This window comes from Macrobrachium rosenbergii, chromosome 3 (assembly GCF_040412425.1).
Source record: "Macrobrachium rosenbergii isolate ZJJX-2024 chromosome 3, ASM4041242v1, whole genome shotgun sequence".
In the NCBI taxonomy this organism is placed as follows: Eukaryota; Metazoa; Arthropoda; class Malacostraca; order Decapoda; family Palaemonidae; genus Macrobrachium; species Macrobrachium rosenbergii.
The window spans coordinates 89,130,722-89,143,874 of NC_089743.1; the positions used below are offsets into that span (position 1 = coordinate 89,130,722).

The 13,153-nt window shown below is 40.1% G+C and overlaps 1 protein-coding gene across 6 annotated transcripts in view; it reads right to left on the reverse strand.

Moving 5' to 3' along the window:
* LOC136827210 (protein-L-isoaspartate O-methyltransferase domain-containing protein 1-like) overlaps positions 1 to 12,090 on the reverse strand; it is a 56,412-nt gene extending 44,322 nt beyond the window's left edge. The window contains exon 1 of one of the 6 annotated variants that reach the window (XM_067084986.1): positions 11,932 to 12,090. The gene's annotated coding sequence lies outside the window, so the exon portion shown is untranslated. Of the gene's footprint in view, positions 1 to 4,408; positions 4,781 to 4,843; positions 4,995 to 11,931 lie in introns of those variants that run through there. The other 5 variants (XM_067084992.1, XM_067084982.1, XM_067085009.1 and 2 more) reach the window with 5 other exon arrangements.
* Between the last annotated feature and the right edge of the window lie 1,063 nt (positions 12,091 to 13,153).

Genomic DNA, 13,153 nt, shown 5'->3' on the forward strand with positions numbered 1-13,153 from the left:
ATCGAGCCGGCTGCTTTTGGTTTCTAAGAAATTGACGAGAGCCAGGCACAGAACCAGTCTTAGACGCAGACTTCTAAGACTGGCAACGAGGGCTAGTAGTGCTGGCATGAAGATCTGAGACACCTGGGTGCCTAGGCCCTTTCTCTCGTGCTACTTCTGAACTGGGCTGGGGAGAGTACTCTCCAAAGCAGATTGGGATACTTGATATTCCACAAAATCTGAAGCACTCAGAGTGGCTCGTGAACGAGCACCGGAAGCAGCACCCGTCTTAGACGCGGAACCTCTAGGACTAGGAAAGGGAGCCAAACCGAGGTCTGTGTGCCCGCAGCTCCCGAAATACAAGGCCCAGGGGTATGCAAATCGACCTCTGTGTTCGGAAGAGCAAACGAGAGACCCACTGCCTCCTTCCGCCAAAGGACACCAAGGGGACAGAAGCAGCCTTCCTCTCCTTCGGCCCACGGAGGTCTATCTGGTTTCCTGGGAAACCCTTGAATCTTGGGAGAGGAAGGAAAGAGGCAGCAGAAGACAAAATCGAAGATAAGCTGAAGAAGATGGCAGCTACCTCCACAAGGCGACTTTCTTCACCTTCACTCCGACATCTTCTACAGGATGGTGACATGAAACATCGTAATCTCCAGGCCAGCCAGGTAGGATCACAACGGAAGCGGCCCAAGACACGACTAATTGGTGAGAAGCTGCAGGCATGATCAGGACAGCTGATGCAGCAGCTGCTTAAAGTGGTTCAGAGGGCATTGTTTTTGCAGCGCAGCTGCCAGAACGTCACACGAACGTCGCCAGCACCCATGAGAACGACAGGAATTCCGCCAGCAGGAGACCAGAGGAGTCATTAGAGACTTGCCGTTTGGTGTCACAGAGCAATAATGGCAGGAAGCTAAGAGCAGGAGCAGATGGACCACAGATACACCAGAGGCAGTGCCACAGCATACATGAAGGCCAGCAATGGCAACAATCGATCCACATCGGCAGGAGCAGAGTCAGAACGATCCCAACATGGATCTATGCCATTCCAACCATGTACTGTGGTCGCTCTTGAAGCAAACACTATAAGAACGTCAGGACTCCTTCAGGCAAAGATATCCCAACTGAGCTATCCAGCCAACTACTACTGTGCCTACATGCTCACTGTCAACCTGAAAGAAAAAGCAAAGATGGTTAGTAGAGGAGACTCCTCTCGCTCGGAGGGGAACTGCCCTACGCAGTGGGAAGAGGACCTTGAGAAGACGTCTCCCGACGGCCCGCAGCCCCCCCCTTGCAGTCTTTGCCTGACAAGTGAGCGAAGAGGGTGAAGGAGGGAATATCCCTCCCGAAGGAGAGATAAGAGAAGAACCTACAAGGAGAGAGAAGGAAGGAGGGGAGGCCACCTAAGGCGCTGAGGAAGCGAAACTTACCGATGATGCTCGCAACCTCCCCCCTGCCCCAAACTCTCCATAGTGTAGGCGGCAAAAACAACATTCAGCACAAGTTGAAAGGAAGTAGTACGCAACGCATGATGGCCGAAAGCAAACTTGAATGTTTACACCCAGGCAGGTAGGTATTCCTGCATAACTGACAGTAGTTACTACCTAACCACCTTATTCAAGAATTTAATGGCCCTGTCCAGCTTCGTCGTAAGTAATTCCTATTGTAAAGGACCGATGGTTTGTGTATCATGTCAGAACAAAGCACCATTCTATGTATGCACTCAACATTTAAGGGATATGTAAGTGAAACCATACTTTCCTATACATATAGTCACCAATGTGCATCTTATATAATTCCCAGGCATCTGGACTCCTTTACATCTATGGTGCAAAATCACAGTATGGTTTATAATGCCTAGCTAATATTAGATTCAGCTGGCTTACTATTGGCCCACAAACTCTTGATCCTAACAAAGCATTACTATTTGTCACAGATTCTGCTGGCCTTAGTATATGAAGTGAGATTATCAGAAAAAATCTTAAAGGAAATGGCCAAGAAAGTATTCAATAGAACTCACAAGTATAGCTTAAGATGCTGAAAATGATAGGCAGTTTTGGTCTATGTATGTGTGTTGCTGAGACCAAAGAGGAAAAGGAAGGTGAGGTTCAATTTACTCCTGTAATCTACCATCTTTGAAGACAATTCAGCTAGGCTGTTTGAGAAATCTTGCAAAGATCTTACAAAGTGACAGTCAAGTAGCTGCAACCATACTTGGAAACAGTTACTTGGGTAATATGCTCTGATTTACCACGAGTAGAAGGGGATGGGGCTATTCTATACCTGTTATTCAGTAAATGATATGCTGATAACCTATGCTAATCTATTGTGGAGTCAAGTATTTATGTATTACATGCAGATAACTTTGTCGAGTAAAATATATACAGCAAACTAGTACAAATTAATTAATAAATAAAAGCCACAGTGATTAAGTTACGTAGGATAGTGAACAGGCATAACTAATAACAAAGCCTATATGATCCAACCACCATTCTGAGTAACTCATTACCTGGCTTATTCACCCACTTTTAGGATAGTGAACAGGCAATAACTAATAACTAAGCCTATATGATCCAGCCACCATTCTGAATAACTCATTACCTGGCTTATTCACCAACTTCAGTCTAAATTATTTCTCTAGTCAAACCAAAATGACAATGAACACGACTGTCAATAGCTACTTTGCCAAACCCTTTCCTGACTCATAATCCAACCACAATTAATCTGCTTGCCTCAATTCAGGTTTCTTAAATCCAATCATAAAATCCCACTTATCCCTCCCACAGGCTGCCCAGAAGCAAGAGACACTTCCAGGACAAGGCCAACTTAATCTACAATCTACCAATCACTCTAGGAGTCACTAACATTTTTCTCATTGCATCATTTGGTATGGACAAGATTTTGAGCATTTATATAATTCATTTAGATGATCAGAAACGAAATCATCCTTATCATAACCTGTGATCAAAGCAGTTTAATGTATAACTTCAATTCTTCATTTACTGTAATTTTTTTTTCACTATAAATCATCCTTTACTTGTCATTAATTTCAGTTCTTTTGGTCATCTTACTTCTCCATGGTTAGATACACAGAACAATAGTGTCAGCTGTTTACCCTTCCTGACCTGGTACAGGCAGTCCCCGGTTATCGGTGGCCTTGGTTGTCGGCAATCCGGTTTTACAGAACTTGTCTAGCGACAACGATAACCAGATTTTCGACAACGATCTCCAGTTATCAGCACCGATCCCCACTTATCGGCAGCGCCAATAACCAGGGATCGGCACTATTATCGCCGATTTTCGGTTATTGGTGATTTTTGCTTATCGGCATGCTGTTGGGAACAGAACCCCGCCAATATCTGGGGACTGCCTGTATAGGGAAGATGTGGTAACATGTCTGCCACATCTATACGTTATCCCAACTTTGGTCAAGGTTTCACGAATCAAATCTGGGAAAAGTGATAACGTTAAAATATACTACTGTTAGTGGTCATTTTGGTTTAACTATCAAATTCCAGCAGAGAGACGGCAGGTTCTCTGCAGCGTGCTGAGGTGAATCTCCCTAACCTAACTAATTGTAAGATAAATCTCCCTACAGTCAAACCAAAATGACTACTAACATGTCGTACATTGTAGACATTGACACTTAAGATTTGTTTCATAAAATCTTGACCAAAGCTGGGACACTGTGCATATGTAGAAGACATTTCTACATCTTCCCTATACCAGGTCAGAGAGGGTAAACAGCTTTACACTATTGTTCTAAGTATTTAACTGTGAAGACATAAAATGAGATAAAGAACCAAAATATGATTAGTAAAAGATTTATAGTAGATAAAATTACGATAAATCAAGAAAGGAATTCATACAATAAACTCTTGATCACAGGATGGGATAAGGTTGATTTAGTTTCTCAGCATCTAGCCTAAATTCATTGTACTGTATATATAATGCTCAAAAACTTGCCCCGACTTACTGATATAAGTAAATGATACAATGGAGGAAAAAAGTGGCCTATTAGTGTGATGATAAATTTTAGTTTAAGTGGTCCTTGTCCCAGAATGGCCCCTTGCTTCTGGGCATCTTGATGGGTATAAATTAACTGCAGTTGGATTATAAGACACAAAGTTTGGCAACATGGGTTAGGGTAGCCTAGCTTAATCTTAAGATTTATAATTTAATCAGTATAACTACGTAGGGACATAGCAAACGAAAATGACTAGAAAATGGCAGTCATTAGGCTACAACCAAATTGCAAGCTTATGTAGAATGATAGGAGGCTAGCCTAAACATATAGACCTTGAAATAAAGTTTACGTAAAATGAGAGGAGGCTAGCCTATACATATATATATCCTTAAATATAGTTTACGTAAAATGACAGGAGGCTAGCCTATACATATATATCATAAAATAAAAATAAAAAATAACCGTAATGACGGTTTGTTCGCAGATTCACGGGCAAAGGTGAACGTGACACGTTAAACGAACACAGGACCACCGAGTCCAGCTGATTGTCAGGGTACACTGAACCATGGAGACTCTGTCTCTGCCTGGCAACAACGAGAAATACCGAAACACCAAATCACCTACGAGTGATAACCAATCAATTTACAACTTATCCACCGCGGGCGCACAGCAACGTTATAAACGAGGCGTCTGGACCACTCGGCAGCATCACAAGGACAGCCCAAGGGTCCTAAAATCAAAAATTCGCGAGCGAGAACGAGCGATCTTCAACATCCTTTGTCTCCATAAAATGTCATTGTGTTGTCGTTCGCCGCTCTCAACGAAACAACTGACAGGCAGTCGACGATAACTGCGAAAACAATGACTCCAATAACAAAATTCACGGAGAAAACGTACCTCCACCAACATCCATGATCCCGATGCGGATTAAATCGCCCAAATACCTTACTGCGACTGAAGATCTTCTCTCTCTGTTTTCCTCCGTCAGCTGCTCTATGACGTCACGGCAAGGGAGCGTTTCAGTCAAGCACCAAAACTTCCATTGACCAATCAGGGCGAAAGCAAGGCTGGATATTTTCATAACAAAGGCGTTGATTGGTCCGAGGTGTTTCCATGTACGAAAACGACATTCGTATCATAACACTCTTTTCCAACGCCTGGACTTTTGGCATTGTTTGTCAATAATTCAAAAAATGTGTCTGAAAATGACGAAAGCTCTGCATATAATTTGGCCATTAAATTCTGTGGGAGATAAAAGAATATGGATATTGGCAAGTGGAACGGAACCTCAAATATCATGGAGATTATTGGGATAAAGCCAAAGCCAGGGATGAAGCGAAAGCGATGGGAAAAATAATTAAATGGTTTGAGCGTTATAACCTCGTTAAAAGACTTCTGTGGGAAATTAAGAAATACAAGCAATAAATGGGTCAATTTAAGCGAACGTTCCCCCTATTTTATGAACACGAAGAACGATGTAAACAAAACGATTGCGCTATCCCGGATGGAGCAAATTTGGGCAACAATATTCTCTAAACCTACGCATACCAGGTTTGTCATAAAGAAGTCCAGTATAATTATCTGTTATAGTCAGAATCGACTTGTTAAAATGAACATCATGTTTAATTTTATCTCGCTTGATTTTGTAACTCAAAATATTACGTGGCAACAATACGACAGGTTTGCGAAGAAAACGCTAGCACACAAGCACAGTAGTTAACGGATGAGAACCCTGACCGCTATCAGCGGCAGTTGTCATTGAGGTAAACATACGAAACGCTCCCCGGTTTCAGGTTGTTTGCTATAAAATTAACCCGGATACCAATGCATCCATAAGGACGCCGTGGGGCTAATGGTGTGCTTATATCAAAGAATATATTGTATAGATATCTTGTTTCGTATCACCGACCACACCAAAGCGTTGTCGTTAATTTATAGCTCTGTCGTTCAAAAAATCGGTGACGGTTGCCTAGTGACGATACATTGTAGCATTTTGTTTCCCGGAAAACGTCCCATCAACAAATGCAATCTCGATTATTTGCGGTAAAGTATAATCTTCGCGAGGGGGAGCATTTTTTAAAAACATTAAATATTATAAAATGATGCTTACTCCATTCCAACAATAGTATGGCGTTAATGTTGCGATATAAAGTTGGCCTTTTACGCTTGTATTTGCTCCTGCTCTCGTTATGAGGACCAACATAGATTGCCTGCAGGAAGGAACTGCGTTTTAAGGTAGTGGGAAGTATTTAATGATAAGCTGTCACGAAGAACTTTCTCATGCGGATGAATAAATAGAAATATTTTCTGGGAGGTACGAGTAAGCCAATATGAATACTTGACTGTTAAATTCTGTATCACGAAACTTACATATCAAAAACACCCGGCCCGAGTAAAAATACTCAAATCTAATCGAAAGCTGGTACGGTAAATGTAACCTTGGGTTCACCAGTGCCAAACTCGCGTAGTTTTTGCAACCCGAGGAGGAAGCCAAGTAAAGTGATGCACCGGTTATCGCTGAAATACGCTGCATTTTCCTTAGATGTCAGTTGACTTTATTCTGGGATTAACTTCCATATCTGATGTCACAGACGACCCAAGGGACCATTAAAAAATCGTGTTTTTACCTGTAGCAGAAGCACTCACCGTTATTGAAATATATAGGTACAATATGGAAGAAAAAAAACATGGACAAAACATTCAACTAGGACAGCAAGGAAATCTTTTTTAATAATAGTTCTGATGTAATTTACAAGAGAAAACAAAAAGTAAAAAAGAAAACATTTTATAACGCTCCCATCCGCCTCCGCTTCCGATGGAAGACTCCGATGGTGACTAAATTCATGAGTGCTTCAGTTTGCAAAATGAAAACAAAAGACAAGATTTTAAGTTAAATATGAAAAAAAATTAAGATTTGTTTACTGGAGCAAGATTATCGTCAAGTTTAATTCATTAAAGCAACGGACATGATTGTGCTTTTGTTACGGAAAGTAAATGCGCAAGTATGCGGATACGTATGCATCGAGTCAACTCGACCTCTCTTTTTGGTACGTATGCATCGAGTCAACTCAACCTCTCTCTCTTTTGGTACAGTGTTTTTATTGACATTTATCTAGTGCAGTACAGTGTTGTATGTTAATACACTAATATAGTGCTACACCCATATGTATGTATGTATGTGCATGTGTATGTATGTGCATACGTGCAAATATGCATCGCGTTAAGTAAACTACGCACTTCTTGTACTCCAAATTCTTTATGAAACAGAAAGAGAGAGAGAGAGAGCGGGCAAACGCACAGTAATTGCGTCATTGTACAATTTCCTTGTGCATGTCATCAGTGTGTGTGTGTGTGTGTGTGTGTGTGTATTGATTTGAGGAGTTAGGTGCGCACAAGATATAGTTCGGTTTTAGATGTTAGGAATTTTTCACAATAAAACTGTTATATGTATTATTTATTGATAACGAGTTATGAAAGGACTTTTCAGATATTATGGCATTTTAGGATATCCCTAATACAACAATCAAATCTCAGGTAACCAGCAGCTTTGATCTTGAGATGCCAATTGTGAGGGATTTTATTGTAATAATGATAGCAGTGGTAATAACGATGAGAATATTTGAGTAAATTACGGTAATACTGCAGCATTCTCGATTTTGCTAAGTTGCAAGTACAGGTAGTCTATGTTGTCTGTGTACACATTAGCCTGAAAGATACACCTTTCGCATGTAAGACCCAGGTGATATATTCTGAACAATTATTTTGGGAAAAAAGGGGCCAATTATGGTATATGAAGCATAAATCAGTTAAAGTTGTCGGGACGGAATATAAAAATTTCGAGTTGCGTTGATAGTGACCGATAAGCCATAAAAGGAATAATGATTAAAAAAGAACTAAGTTTGGTCATTGAGTACTTTATCATGTCAATGATCAGGCAAGCCACGGACACCCAGAGTGCCAGCCGATTGTGACGTTTAAACCTTTTTCAGCTAATTCATGATACTCGTCATTGACAAAGTCAACAATATTCCACTGCTCAGCACCAGTGAGTTTTCAAGTTTTTAGTGTGAGAATGGAGGTCTTCCCAGTGGTTGTCGATGCTCTTTTGTTTAAAAGAAAGGATGCAGCGTTACCACGAAGCAATAGGATCCTGTGTTTATATCTTATAAGGTATTTAGTGATTCATTTGCGATAATTTTTTCTCCCTTTCGTAAGTTAGGTTTGTATATTTTTCAGACTGTTATATGAATGGACGTATGAACATCAATTATTTTACAGTAAAATATTATTGACAGTCGAATGCACTTCGTCAAAGTAATTTCATAGACACCTTGAAACACATACAGTATGTGATTGACCATGAGCTGCTACACCTAACGCTGATCTAGCCAGGGCGTTCGGAGACTGATATCATCTGCCAAGCCTGAGTGAGCCCACAAAAGAGACATTCCTATCTCTCCCAAAATCTGACCAATTGTTACCAGTCCCCAGGCCCATCCTTAGCAAAATTTTCATAGGAATCCAGTTATAATTTTTTTTTTGTCTAACACCTTTTAGCGAGCAGACAAACAAACCAAACAAACAACATAACCTCTTGTTAACAGAGGGTAACAAATATAATATCTTTATCATGTTATCACCTCAACAAGCGTTTTTGGACACCGATATGTACTTCACACAGATAGTAGATATGTTTAATGTTTATCTCGGCCCACCCCCCAAACTCCACCCACCCACGCCTCTCTCTGTTTGTGGATGCCAGTGATATAGTCCGCCCAGCACAAGTGTATACAGTACAAAAGAGCAAACTCCGTTATCTTATGACTGATCTTGCTGTTGTTGTTGGAGCAGTTTTCATTGCTATGAAATCGCCATAAATGTTCGCGAACGTTGCTATTTCTTTGTCTTGAAAAGCTATTTCCGTTTCCTTTGTAGTTTAGCTGTATTAATAATGAAAATTTATATGAACATTGTTTCAAAATATGACTTTACTGTGGCTTTCTGACTTGGCAGTTTTTTCTTATCTCTTCGTTCTGTAATAAGGAAGAATACGAAGACAGACCATCGCGGAAGGCGGGCACAGGTGAAGGCCAAAACCAGGTGGGAACTGGGGCAGCAGGCGCCCAGGATAGAAGACAATGGAGAGAACTGACGCAAAAAATTTTAGTGGCGACGATTGATGGTGGTAAACAGGGCGCAATGGAAGTACTCGCAGGTAAGAAAAAGCCACAGACGAGTTACCGCAGGGAAAGGCCACCAATAAATAATAGCTTTTTATCGTTTTACAGCCCGAGCCTTAACTTTTGCGGGCGAAGACAAATCTACCTCAGAAGAATTTGTTTACAAGTTCTAAAACGGAGAAGGAACAGTTGACCCTCATCGGAAGATTACAGGTGTAGAAAGAAAGCTGTATAAACCACATTATGCTGCATGTGAAAAGTTAGGTTTTATATATATATATATATATATATATATATATATATATATATATATATATATATATAATAGTATACTGTAGTCTATATTATATAACCAAAAGCGTGCTGAAACTGTCTTTTCCTTAATTCTGTTTTAAATGTTTTAGTAATGGCTAATCTATCCATTCACTTACCAGATTTCTTTTAGAACGTACTTTGTAATGCTGTTGAGTAGCTGACTTTATGTAAATAAATCTTCCCTCCTGCAGATGTGAGGCTTTATCCTTCTTCTTTTCTAAGTGCTTTAGAGAAGGGTTAAAAGTAACATTATTGTTCCTTTTTTAGACATTTGAGAATTACCCATATTCAGCAAAGTAAGTGGTTGTGTTAACTATACGTTTAAGCATGAAAATCGATTTCAGACGCTTCTTTTCCTTACGTTGAAGTTAAGAAAACGTAAATTTTCTTTGTCATCAGCAATGCTTGTCAACAACCACACCCGCAGGGCAAACAAAAATCCTCGCGATAGCACGACCTAAGCTTTCCACAGATAACCATTTTGGAATAATGGGTTGGCCTGTCTACTGACCTTTCCCTTTGTAGGGACTAATGCATCTTTGCCGGGTCGTGGTTGTGCTTGTTTTAATTTACCTTCGAAAGTCTAAATGTTTGCGTTTGTTAGCTCACCTGCGTGTAAGTATGCAGGTATGTTTGTGGGAACAGTATTGCTATAACGTAAATCTTTCGCATTTTCCAAATTTTTTTTTCAAGAGGTACCGGAGGTACTTGGCACGATGTATCTTTGATAAAGGAGATTCAAGCTTGCTCAGATGGAAGGGCGACGCACCTAATCAATTAAATGTTAATCCTCTTTTCTGGAAATACTTCGTCAGAAATGATAAAATTATGTGAAATCTCCCTTGTGTAATGTATGCATGTTTGGTCCCTGGAGACAGGTTAGGCACACAATCAGAAGCTTCACTTTGGAATATATTGGAGAAAAACCCTTAAAATGATCACCTCAAGAACAACATGGCTACAGTTTGTCAAAATGATATGCAGTTATCCTTATGAAATGTAAATTCACCTTACTTCACAGCGTGGCACGGGGAAAGTCAGCGCTGGACCACGCGAGGGGTCCAAAGTTTATATAGGCATATATAAGAAACATCTCAGTTGTATTCTTTATTGTGCAGCCAGGTGGCACATGTCAGCACTATAGTCTATAGGCCTATCGTTGTACTTTTCTTTTGCAACAGCGTCGTGGTTCGTGGGGTACCTGGGCCATAACACGGGCAGTCAAAGCAAGCCCGTTATCTATCTATTTGTTTGTTGTTGTCCTAACGTGATCGGTTTTACTTAAATATTTATTCTTTCATTTTAATGTGATCGGGGTTCAAAGAACAATATTCAGTCTAGTTCGAAAACAGTCTTAAAACAACAACGAAATCCGTAGTGGCACGGAATACGTCAAGAATACCCGTGACCTTGCAGTGGAAGGAACTGACCTTATTTAGAGTACATAATTTTGTTATTTCAATTCATTTTTATTTTGTATAACACCGTAACGACCGGAATAGTACTGTAGGTATTACACTATGTGAAACGTAATCAGTCAGTTCCCACTCTGAAGAGCAGTCTAAAAGGGACTAAGAAAGTTGGTTTTTTCGAGTTAACGATTTCCCTAGTATCCTTTTTCTGCCACCAGGATCCATCTCTAGCCGTTGTAGTGTAAGCTGTAGTAGTTAAAACTTCTACTTTATTTTTATCAGTATTTATCATTTTGACCTAGTCAGAGCTCACTCAAGGTAGATGAGTCCGCGGGAACAAGAGACTAAACTCACGCAATGTAACGTTTCAGTTTTGTCGGGGTAATTGTTACAATCATAAATTGTTTTTAACTGTGTTCTCATCCTAATTGCCTTGCAGTACACACTAAACAACAACATTACTTCCCATAGCCTCTAATGTTTATGAACACAAATCTCAAGAGCTCACGTGTCAGCTAGCAGACTGTGACTCAATATCAGCCTAGAGTAATTTCTGGTAAGCAGGCGATAATGTCTCCTCGCAACTGACCCCAGATTTTGCCTTGCTATCATTCACACCGAGTTTGTCTAAAATTCATCCTTGAACTATTGAGAACACCCAGCATTATCGATGTTTTTTTCCATGTTCTATGACACCTTAGGAAACCGCGCTTATCTTTTTGTTTTCCTGCGTGATAACATTTACTCATTGATAATTATGACAAAACCATTTTAAGACTCTCAAGCAGACTGAACAAAACGGCTGTTTCACACCCCCCAAAAATCAAAGACCGCAAAACGTAACTAAGTTGAATCAAAACAGCTGTTTCACACCCCCTAAAAATCAAAGACCGCAAAACGTAACTAAGTTGAATCAAAACAGCTGTTTCAGACCCCAAAAAATCAAAGACCGCAAAGTAAGTATCAAAGGAAAGATAAGTATCAAAGGAAAGATAAGATCTCTAAAGCTACATGCTTAGTTCAGCCGTCTTCTAATACTGATAGCTAAAATACAGCAACGTAACCGAAAATACGTTACCATATAAAAATTGCTACTTAAAGCAACATATCTTCCTTTAGTTACTAAAAATCTTGGGCAAGCAGGAACGCGATATAAATGTATGGCTCATGGGCTTGAATACAGTACCGCGACCAGGAGTGAGGTACATCTACACTGTGTCACAACTCAAGAGACACTACAGGCCTGGGGAGATAACTTGCCCAATGATTTTTATCTTGGCCAAGGGTTTGGGTCTAGACTCAGGGGTACGAAGCGTTCAGAACGTGTAAACAAATAGACGACATGAATGGTTGGCAAAGTCATTTTTTCGCGGGTGGGTACCATAGGAACTTAATTAGGACAGGATAATTCAGCAAAGGCTATAAATAGACTTAAAGTAATTCTAATTCACTTGGAATTTAATTTTGCTTAAAAGAAAGCTAAAATAATGATCTATCTTCCGAATTAGTGGATGTAAACCGCGCGTAGTATTGTCGAGACTTTTATCTTGCTACTTTCGGCTGAAGCCCCTTTTTTCTTCTTTTTACAAACATGGGAGTATAAGGCTATTTGGAGTTGATGAATCAATAAGTACTTCAGCACGTAAGTAATCTGACATATTTGGAAGTAACTTGTGGTTTAAAGGCGAGACTAAAATTATAAAGTGTCTCACGAAAAGGAGTAGGCTTATCTATATTAAAGTATATATAACATAAAGGGTTAAGTGGCCTGATGAAGACCAAATTTATGACAGGAATTGTTGATTTCTCCCAGAAATCCCAAAAATTTCTGCATTAAATCCAATATTAGCAGATTAGTTTTCGTTATCCTAACAGTTCCCACAACAAGCGTGCGTTTTGGAATTCCGTTGAGCCAACACGTTGAGCTACACGCCGTTGGAGGCACGAGTTTGAAGACGCCTTTGCTCTTCTCTCCGGATGTAAAAAGGTGTAAACAAAGCATTCAATGCGGTTCCTCGAACCCAGTATTTTTGGCAAAGAACCCGAAAATACGCACCATTTTCCCAGGCCGCGCTATGTACGCATTTTCTCTGTAGTCTCTATTTATAGAAATAGTGGCAGTAGCTATGCTAGCAATGCGTCTTTGTAACGACTCTCCGTTTCATGTACGACCTCTGGCTCTAATTCGTGGGGCCACTGTATTCCCTTAAAAAGAATGCACATATTATATGTAGCTAATAAGCATGACATATTAGTTGATTAATACATTAGTTCCTTCATCAAGTGAGAAAGGTGATTAA